Source organism: Oncorhynchus masou, chromosome 31, assembly GCF_036934945.1.
Source record: "Oncorhynchus masou masou isolate Uvic2021 chromosome 31, UVic_Omas_1.1, whole genome shotgun sequence".
Taxonomy (NCBI): Eukaryota; Metazoa; Chordata; class Actinopteri; order Salmoniformes; family Salmonidae; genus Oncorhynchus; species Oncorhynchus masou.
In genome coordinates, this window is record NC_088242.1 from 67,753,782 (window position 1) to 67,765,411 (window position 11,630).

Consider the following 11,630-nt stretch of genomic DNA (forward strand, 5'->3'; position numbering starts at 1 on the left):
AAACCAATGCTGCCCCATCCACAGCTCAATCCAAACTGCCTCTCTATGACTGAAAGAGAGGCTCCTTTTGTAGGGCTAGCCCCTCCCCTCAGAACAATTAACCCTAATTAATTAATCAATTAACAATACAAACCTACATTTTCCATGAACTAAACATACTAAAGGATATACATTGCAACACGGTTTTAAACAATATCACATCACAACATAACATTTACAACATTACATCACTGCTGACAATGTCTTTCAATATGCCCATATGCATTAATGAGCCATTTGGGACAGGCACTATAAAGCCAACCCAATTCCCTTAGCTCGGGTCCTTTTCCAGCATACCCGGAAGCTACAGAGATGGAGAGAGAGGAACAGAACAAACAAACAATGCGCTCATCCACAACATTGATAAGTATAATAATTATTGTATCTCTCAAATATGAACATTGTCAAGTGTGAAATGCATGCACCAAGACAGAAGTTAATTTGTGTGTCGACCCACATTGTTAACTTATCTTATAATGGCGCAGGGAGGAGTGATGAATATGTGTGTGCGTTAAAGAACCAAATGCTGCCCGCGGCCAGTGACGGACTTCTACGTCACACTCTGTCTACACTTGACACTTACATAAGACTTCTGCTATCAGACTACTGTCACATTGAAAAGACAGGTCTAAACACTCAAGTTGCATTGTGGTCAGATTGTGTTCAGATCTGTCTGACCACTTCAGAAGGTGGTCAGGGACACATTGTCTGCAGATTTCTCCTCAGTCTGGATGCAATAAGACTACCGAAAGCGCACACAATGGGAGACGTCATCAGCACTCTCCAGAAAACGTGTATTTTGGGAGAGAGGAATCTTTGGAGGAAATAGGTTCCTAGTGTGTGGGGAAAGTGTTTGCTGGCTTCAAATGCTAGCTTATTTAGAAAAATAAATGTGTTTATCTGGAGTTATGCTAACTTCTTTGCAATCCCTTTACCTTTGCTGGCTAGTTAAATAGGTTAACTGGCTAGCTAGCTGCAGTAGTTGGCTAACTGACTGCCATCAAGTTGTTGTTGTGATTATTATCATATATAGCCTATTCCACCATTTGCAGAATGCATACTGTCATTTGAATATAGAGCGGGAAAAGGGAATCTGGACACAGTGGATAATTATGCTAGACATTTACAGTCCCTTTAGAAAGTATTCACACCACTTGACCTTTTCCATATTTTGTTGTGTTACAGCCTGAATTAAAAATGAATTGTGATTGTGTCACTGGTCTCCACCGACTACCCCATAAATCATTGTGGAATTATGTTTTTAGAAATGTTTACAAATTAATAAAACACGTAAATCTGAATCGGCTTGAGTCAATAAGTTTTCAAGCCTTTTCTTATGGCAAGCCTAAATAAGTTCAGGAGCAAAAATATGCTTAACAAGTCACATAATTTGCATGGACTCATTTTGTGTACAATAATGATTTAATATGACTTTTTTGACTGCCTTATTTCAGTACTCCACACAAACAATTATGTGTAAAGTCCCTCAGTCGAGCAGAACGTTTCAAACACAGACTCAACCACAACGATCTGGGATGATTTCCAATTCCTCGCAAGGAAGGGCAGCTATTGTTAGATGGGAAGAAGAGAAAAACAGCCATTGAATATCCCTTTGATTATGGTGAAGATATTAATTACACTTTCAATTATGTATCAATACACCCAGTTACTACAAAGATACAAGCATTCTTCCTAACTCAGTTGCCAGAGAGGAAGGAAACCACTCAGTGATTTCACACAATGAGGCCAATGGTGACTTTAAAACAGTTACAGAGTGTAATGGCTGTGATAGGAGAAAACTGAAGATGGATCAACAACATTGTAGTTACTCCACAATACTAACCTAAATGACAGTGTGAAAAGAAGGAAGCCTGTATAGAATACAAATATTCCAAAACATGTATCCTGTTTGCCAGAAGGCACTAAAGAAAAATAAATGGACAAAAATGTGGCAAACAAATTAACTTTATGTTCTGAATACAACGTGTTATGTTTGAGGCAAATCCAAAAGAACAAATCACTGAGTACTATTCATCATATTTTCATGCATGGTGGTGGCTGCATCATGTTATATGTATACTTGTCATCTGCAAGGACTAGGGAGTTTAGGATAAAAATAAAAGGAATAAAGCTAAGCACAGGCAAAATCCAAGTAGAAAATCTGGTTCACTCTGCTTCAACAGACACTGGAAAACAAATTCACCTTTCAGCAGGAAAGTAACCTAAAACACAAGGCCAAATATACACTGGAGTTGTTTGCCAAGAGGACAGTGAATGTTCTTGAATGGGCTAGTTACAGTTTTGACTTAAATCGACTTGAACTCTATAGCAAGACTTGAAAAAGGTTGTCTAGCAATGACCACAACCAACTTAAGATGGAATTTTAAAATAATAATATGCAAATAATGTTCAATCCAGATATGTAAAGCTCTTAGAGACTTACCCAGAAATACTCACAACTAGGTTCGCTGCCAATGGTTATTCTAACATGTATTGACTTAGGGGTGGGGATACTTATGTAAATGAGAGAATTCTGTATTTCATTTTGAATACATTTGCACACTTTTCTAAAAACATGTTTTCACTTTGTCATTATGGGAGTGAGATGGGTGAGAAATTAAATATTTAATCCATTTTGAATTCAGGCTGTAACAACAAAATTTGGATTTTTGTTTTTACCTTTTATTTAACTAGGCAAGTCAATTAAGAAGAAATTATTATTTTTAATGTCAGCCTAGGAACAGTGGGTTAACTGCCTTGTTCAGGTGCAGAACAACAGCTCGGGGATTCAATCTTGCAACCTTCCGGTTAATACCTTCGGAAGGCACTTTGAATGTAATTGTAGATGCATGATGTGTTTGGAATTCCATCATCAAAACTCAATGATCAGAATGCAAAAGCTGCATGAACAGTCAAATCACACTCAAGCCTCACAGCAGCATAGCAAGACACACACACACACACACACACACACACACACACACACTCACTCAGAGACCACTTACCGCAACTGTACGCGTTTGAGGCATCACCATGGAAACCCATGTAAAGGAAAGGAACTTCCAGAAGGAAGGAAGATAAAGGAGAAATCTCTTTCTCAGGCTGTCAGAGACAAAGATCTGCTTGCACTAGTATGGTAACGACAGAGCCTAGGGTGTGCACAGGGATATGGGGAGTTCCTGAAAATGTTGTCTCTCTCGGATCAATGGTCATTCAATAGTCAAATGGTCAAGTTGTTGTTTTATTCTGCATTTACACAGCAGCCTTTACGGGTGTGAACGTTTTAAACGTTAGAATGTTTAAACGAAATTGGGACGTTAACATTAAGAAAAAATCCCTTACCGAGATACAATTTTTTAAACAAAATGTATTTGTCTATTACTCAACAGCTAACTCACCTGTAAGAATCACATGTAGTCATATTACTTTACTGAGTTTGGGTAATCTAAAAGTTAGGTTTCCTATTACAATTTTGGACAGGGTAACTAGTAACTGTAACAGATTACATTTAGTAACCTACCCAACCCTGTCTAAGGTCATAAGCAAACAAGAAAATGCTCATCCAGAAGCAACGCTCCTAGTGGCCGGGGACAAGAATGCAGGCAAACTTAAATCCATTTAACCGAATTCCTACCAGCATGTCACATATTGAACCAGAGAAAACAAATGTAGACCACCATTATTCCACACACAGAAATACATACAAAGCTGTCCCTCGTCCTCCATTTGGCAAATCTGACCATATTTATATCCTCCTGATTCCTGCTTTTAAGCAAAAACTAAACAAGGAAGTACCAGTGACTCGCTCAATATGGAAGTATCAGATGACGTGGATGCTACACTACAGGACTGTTTTAGTAGCACAGACTGGAATATGTTCCAGGATTCATTCAATGGCATTGAGGAGAATATCACCTCAGTCACCGGTTTCATTAATGAGTTCATTGACGATGTCGTCCCCACAGTTACGGTAACTGCATATCCCAACCAAAGCCATGGATAACAGGCAGCATCCCCCTGAGCTTAAGGCTAGAGCTGCCCCTTACAAGGATCGGGACACAAATCTGGACATTTAAAAGAAATCCCGCAATGCCCTCAGACAAACCATCAAACAGGCAAAGCGTCAGTACAGGACTAAGATTGAATACTACTACACCGGCTCAGATGATTGTCGGATGTGGCAGGGCTTGCAAACAATTACGGACTACAAAAGGAAAAGCAGCTGCAAGCTCCCCAGTGAAGCGAACCTACCAGAAGAGCTAATTGCCCTTTATGCTCGCTTCAAAGCAAGCAACACTGAAGAGTGCATGATAGAAACAGCTGTTCCAGACGACTGTGTGATCACAACTCTCCGTAGCCGATGTGAGCAAGACCTTTAATCTGGTCAACATTCACAAGGCCGTGGAGCGGATTACCAAGACGTGTACTCAGAGCATACGCAGACCAACTGGCAAGTGTCTTCAATTATATTTTCAACCTCTCCCTGACTGAGACTGCAATACCTACATGTTTCAAGCAGACCACCATAGTCCCTGTTTCCAAGAAAGTGAAGGTAACCTGCCTAAATGACTACCGGCCCGTACCACTCACGTCAGTAGCCATGAAGTGAACCATGACCAGCCTTTCAAAGCACATCAACACCATCATCCCGGAAACCCTAGACCCACTCCAATTTGCATATTGCCACAGATCCACAGATGACGCAATCTCAATTGCACTCCACTCCACACTGCCCTTTCACACCTGGAACACTTATGTGAGAATGCTGTTCATTGACTACAGCTCAGCATTCAGCACCATAGTACCCTCAAAGCTCATCACTAAGATAAGGACCCGGGGACTAAACACCTCCCTCTGCAACTGGATCCTGCACTTCCTGATGGACAACCCCCAGATGGTAAGGGTAGGCATCAACACATCTGCCATGCTGATCCTCAACAATGTGTTCAGTACTCTCCTGTACTCCCTGTTCACCCATGACTGTGTGGCCAAGCACGACTCCAACACCATCACTAAGTTTGCTGATCACACAATGCTGGTAGGCTTGATCACCGACAACGATGAGACAGCCTATAGAGAGGAGATCAGAGTCCTGGCATTGTGGTGCTCGGACAACAATCACTTCCCCAGCGGAGGAAGCCAAAGGTGCTGATTGTCGACTATTGGAAAAGGAGGGCCGGACACGCCCCAATTCACTTTGGTTAGTGGAGTGTGCTGAGATTTTGAAGTTCCTTTCTCTCCAAATCACCAACAAACTGTCATGGTCCAAACACACCAAGACAGTCATGAAGAGGGCACAACAATACCTTTTCCCCCTCAGGAAACTGAAAAGATTTTGCATGGGTCCCCAGATCCTCAAAAAGTTATACAGCAACACCATCAAGAGCATCCTTACCGGTTGCATCACCTCCTGGTATGGCAACTGCTAGTTATCCGACAATAAGTCGTTACAGAGGGTAGTGCATACGGCCCAGTCCATCACTGGGGCCAAGCTTCCTGCCATCCAGGACCTCTATACCAGGCGGTGTCAGAGGAAGGCACTAAAAATTGTCAAAGAATCCAACCACGCTATTCATAGACTGTTTGCTCTGCTACCACATGGCAAGCGGTACCAGAGCACCAAGTCTCGGTCCAAGAGGCTTCTAAACCGCTTCTACCCCAAGCCATAAGACTCCTGAACATCTTATCAAATGGCTACCCAGGCTATTTGCATTGCCCCCCCCCTCCCCTCTCCACACCACTGCCACTCTCTGTTGTCATCTATGCACAGTCACTAATAACTCTACGTACATGTACATACTACCTCAACTAACCGGTGCCCCCGCACATTGACTCTGTACCGGCACCCCCCCTGTATATATTGTTACTTTTATTTCTTATTCTTATCTGTACTTTTTTGAAACTGCACTGTTGGTTCGGGGCTCGTAAGTAAGCATTTCACTGTAAGGTGAACCTGTTATACCTGTTGTATTCGGCACATGTGACTAATACATTTGATTTGATTTTGGTTAGATCACTGGGGCCAAGCTTCCTGCCATCCAGGACCTATATACTAGGCAGTGTCAAAGGAAGGCCCAAAATAATGTCACAGACTCCAGTCAACTGAGTCAGTCTTTTCTCTCTGCTACTGCATGGCAAGGGTACCGGAGCACCAAGTCTAGTTCCAAAAGTCTCCTTAACAGTTTTTACCATCAAGCCGTAAGACTGCTGAACAATTAATACAATTCAATATTTCCATTACTCTATTTCTTGAACTGCATTGTTGGTTAAGGGCTTGTAAACTAAGCATTACACCTGCTGTTTTCGGTGCATGTGACAAGTAAAATTTGATTTGATTTTGATTTTATTAGCAATGATGGTCACAGCAGATACTGATTGGTTTTCTGATCAATGCCCCTACCTTTTTTTAAGGTATGCATTTCTTTATTCCCAGTCATGTGAAAACCATAGATTAGGGCGCAATTAATTTATTTAAATTGACGGATTTCCTTCAATGAACTGTAACTCAGTAAAATCTTTGAAAATGTTCCATGTTGCATTTCTATTTATATTTTGGTTTAGTGTAATATAGCTTATTGAGATATAATGTCAAATCAAACAATTAACCATCTAACAAGGTAATTTGCATGCATGATGTATCAGCTTTTACAAACATTTTCACTACACTTCCCTCTTCCCTCTCTCCTCTTCCTTACTCCACCTAATCCACTGGAGGTAAACACAAAAAGAGAGAGAAGTGGATGCGGAGATAAATAAAACATTCTAACACTCCAACACTGACAAACAGAGATTAGTCCCAAACTTTGGGCCTACAGTAACAATATCACAGCCAACGAGGAAGCAGCAGGGTCGGAGTAGGAACTGTTTCCTGTGAGCAAGCCCTGCTGAGATACAGGCACCTGGTATACTCCACAAACGTTTTATTATTCTCTCTCTCTCTCTTAGAACTCACACACATGCACAAACAGTGCAGGAGACAGTGAGTATTTACTGTGGGATTCATGTTGAGCGTCTACTCCAGCATCTCTTTACACTATCACGCCAAAGTACACTCTGATGGGTCTCTATACTGTCAATCAGGGTGTTGTCACTGTGTGTGTCTGTTGGTCTACGTGCCTGCATGAGTGTTGTCTGGTCCTGAGAGAGAAGACTTAGTCCCTCCCCCCACACACACTTCCCAGACATTTCACATGTTGGATTGATGATCAGTTGACTAATTGAATCAGGTGTACCAGTCTAGGGTTAAAACTCAAATGTGAAACTTTGAGGAGAGGGGTTGGAAAACCCTGGTTTAGCCAAGCAAAATGAGGGAAGAAATCAATGAGTCATTTGTACAGTTGCCTCTTAAGAATGGTTAACCAACCAGAGGTAACAGCCTAATCTTAGGACAACCAATTATATCACTTTCTCACAGATCACATCACAAGCCTCTGAACCATTGCAATCTAGGAGAGAGATAGAGAGGGGATCCTACACTACAGAAAGAGAGACACTGTGCTCTGAAAAATCTCTCTAGTGGCCTGTCACAGAGACAGATAAACTAAATCCCTGAGAGCTCTCCAAGGCTTAGTGTGTGGGTATGTATAAACTTTCATATATTTACAACCTATATTGGCAGGCTGACTGTAGGCTCCTCAGTCACTACCCTGATTAGGGCCTTAGACAGACAGACACAGACAGAGACAACCTAGCTGTGCTGCAGTTCTTGACACAAACTGATGCACCTGGAACCTACTACAATACCCTGTTCAAAGGCACTTAAATATTTGTCTTGCCCATTCATCCTCTGAATGGCATACATAAACAATCCATGTCTCAATTGTCACAAGGCTTAAAAATCCTTCTTTAACCTGTCATCTCCTCTTCATCTACACTGATTTGAAGTGGATATAACAAATGACATCAATAAGGGATCATAGCTTTCACCTGGATTCACTTGGTCAGTCTGTCATTGAAAGAGCTTAATGTTTTGTTCCTAATGTTTTGTGCACTCTGTAAATGCTCCAGTAGGAGCCAAGCACACACCAGCACCTGCGGCACAGCTCTGGGGTCCGTACACAAATTTGTAAACACAAATAGCATCTCATACATTCTGGTCTTCCACACTGCCATTTTTGCCTGCCTAAACAGGTTGTTTAATAGGCAGTACCTTCACCTTTTGGCTACACTATACATAGGTCCTCCAACATATAGAGTCTTTTCCAAGGCCAAAGCGGTAGAACTGAGTAATGGCTGACATGTCGACCTGCTCCAGATCCAACAAGAACAAGTGACAGAAAGCTATCACTCTGGACCCAATGTCCACCAGCCCTTGGCCCCCTTCATGCAAACGGAGGTGCAACACTGCCACACATGTCCAGTGTTGAACAAAATCAATTCTCCACTGACCTCTACAGTTGCTTGATAAGACTCTGTGGGGGATCCAAAACCATCAGCCTGTGCCGTGTCGTGTCAGAGCATTGAAGCGGCCAAGCTGTTAGTGACCAGGACCCATTCCCTGAAAGACATTCTTGGCTACAACTACCGCTATTTAGACAACTTAGCCGCAACCTTGTCCACCATCCCCTCCCAGTTTCTCTCCGGAAACTCTGAGGTCCCCAAAAACATCTTCTGTAGTACCCCAGGAAGACTAGGAGATCCTGCTCTGACCCATCTCCCCATAATTAGACGTTCACTCTTCTCCCAGTTCACCTTAGCTGATGCTGCCCCCTCAAACAACATTTAAACCCTGCTAACCTCTTCTACATCTTCTTGCCCTTTAACATAGTGCCCGATCATAGTCTGCTGTTGGAAAAACGTCAGCTACTACAGCGACTGAAATGACTGCAACACTTAACAAAGAGCTGCAGTTCATTTCATAGTGGGTTGCAAGGAATATGTTTATCCTAAATATTTCAAAAACTAAAAGCATTGTATTTGGGACAAGTCATTCACTAAACCCTAAACTTCAACTAAATCTTATAATGAATTATGTGGAAATTGAGCAAGTTGAGGTCAAAACATGTTGTTATAACAGTAGCTAAGATTTAGATAATTATTTCCATAATAAAGCGCTACTATGTCTTCTTAACAAAACAATCAACAATCCTACATGTCCTACTTTTGTCACACCTGGACTGCGGTTCAGTCGTGTGGTCAGGTTCCACATAGAGGGACTTAGGAAAATTACAATTGGCTCAGAACATGTCAGTATGGCTAGCCCTTCAATGTACACTAAGAGCGAACATTAATGATATGCATGTCAATCTTTCGTGGCTCAAAGTGGGGGAGAGATTGACTTCATAACTACTTATTGTTGTAAGAAGTGTTGACAAGCTGAATACACTAGCTGTCTGTTTAAACTACTAGCACACAGCTTGAACACCCATGCATACCCCACAAGACATGCCATCAGAGGTCTCGTCACAGTCCCCAAGTGCAGAACAAACTTGGGAGAAACACATTACCACATAGAGCCGTGACTACATGGAACTCTATTCCACATCAGGTAACTGATGCAAGCAGTAGAATCAGAATCAGAATTACAAACAATAGTACGCAAGTATAAACATCATGGGACAACGCAGCCCCCATACCGCTCAGGAAGGAGACGCGTTCTGGCTCCTAGAGATGAACGTACTTTGCTGTGAAAAGTGCAAATCAATCCCAGAACAACAGCAAAGGACCATGTGAAGACACTGGAGGAAACAAGAACAAAAGTATCTATATCCACAGTAAAACAAGTCCTGTATTGACATAACCTGAAAGGCCGCACAGGAAGGAAGAAGCCACTGTTCCAAAATCGGCATAAAAAAGCCAGACTACAGTTTGCAACTGCACATGGTGACAAAGATGATACTTTTTGGTCCTCTATGTCCTCTGGTCTGATGAAACAGAAATAGAACTGTTCGGCCATAATGACCATCGTTATGTTTGGAGGAAAAAGGGGGAGGCTTGCAAGCCGAAGAATACCATCCCAACCGTGAAGCATGGGGGTGGCAGCATCATGTTGTGGGGGTGATTTGCTGCAGGAGGGATTGGTGCACTTCACAAAATAGAGGTCATCATGAAGATGGATAATTATGTGGATATACTGAAGCAACATCTCAAGACACCAGTCAGGAGCTTGGTTGCAAATGGGTCTTCCAAATGGACAATGACCCCAAGCATACTTCCAAAGTTGTGGCAAAATGGCTTAAGGACAACAAAGTCAAGGTATTGGAGTGGCCATCACAAAGCCCTGACCTCAATCACAAAGAAAATTTGTTGGCAGAACTGAAAAAACCTACAAACCTGACTCAGTTACACCAGCTCTGTCAGGAGGAATGGGCCAAAATACACCCAACTTATTGTGGGAAGCTTGTGGAAGGCTACCCGAAACATTTGACTCAAGTTTAACTCAAGTTTTAAAGGCAATGCTACCAAATACTAATTGAGTTTATGTAATCTTCTGACCCAGTGGGAATGTGATGAAAGAAATAACATCTGAAATAAATCATTCTCTCTACTATTATTCTGACATTTCACATTCTTAAAATAAAGTGGTGATCCTGACTGACCTAAGACAGGGAATTTTTACTAGGATTAAATGTCAGGAGTTTAAATGTATTTGGCCGAGGTGCATGTAAACTTCAAGTGTATGTTTAAGAGCCCACTTTTAAATCCACCATACAAATATTTGAAATGGAAAGTAAGAAAACCAGCATAGGTAACAGACAAGTGAAAGAAATCACCCTCTGATAAATGATCATACCAATTATTTTCAAATCAATTGTTTATTATTTTCTGCCACTTTCATTCCATTTTCTGGACCTTTCCTCTTTATTAATAATGCAACATGGCTATCTAAACATCAATGTACCCTCTGATTAACATTATCCAATCCCAATGATGTTTTAATGTGATCAAAAAATGACTGCCCTGACAAATGTCTCTACATCAGGAAAAAAAAGTATTAATCTGCTGTAATGTGTACTGTGGTAAACCTGACTGGGGCTCATCCTGAGATTCTACATTACATTGCTGGGGATATCTGACAGAGGATCTCTCTCTTCCTCCATCCTCATCTAGCAGCTCCACCAAAACCAGAGCACACTGGCTCCCCCACACTGCCTCAAACCATTACCTGCATGTCTGTGCTTACACTGGGTGCATGATTCTCTTTTGTCTGTGAGACAGGCATATCAGCCTTGGAGTCAGGGATTCTCTGCCTTAAGTAACCACTGCCGAAAGCTCAGTCACTATCATGCCCGCCCTTGAACTCCCCGCCATCCAAATCTCGGCTGCATTATCATCAACATTAACATCAGCTGTATGGGCAACGTAATCTTGCGATTCTGATGTTTGGGATTGAGTTTGGACCTGGGTGGTGGCCGGGGATGCTCCCAAAGCCCCCGGCTCACTCTCAGATCTAGAGCATATCAGTGCCCTGCTTTCTGTGTGTGTATGCCTGCCGCTTATGTCCAATCTCTCCACAATCAAAACCCCCTCTCCTCAATGGTGCTCTGGTTGCTATGGCAACACAGGTTTGACGCACCTCTTCTCTCCTTCCATCTCTACCTCCATCACACTCTGTCCCACCCTCTCTCCTTTATCCATCTTTCCCTTTCAAC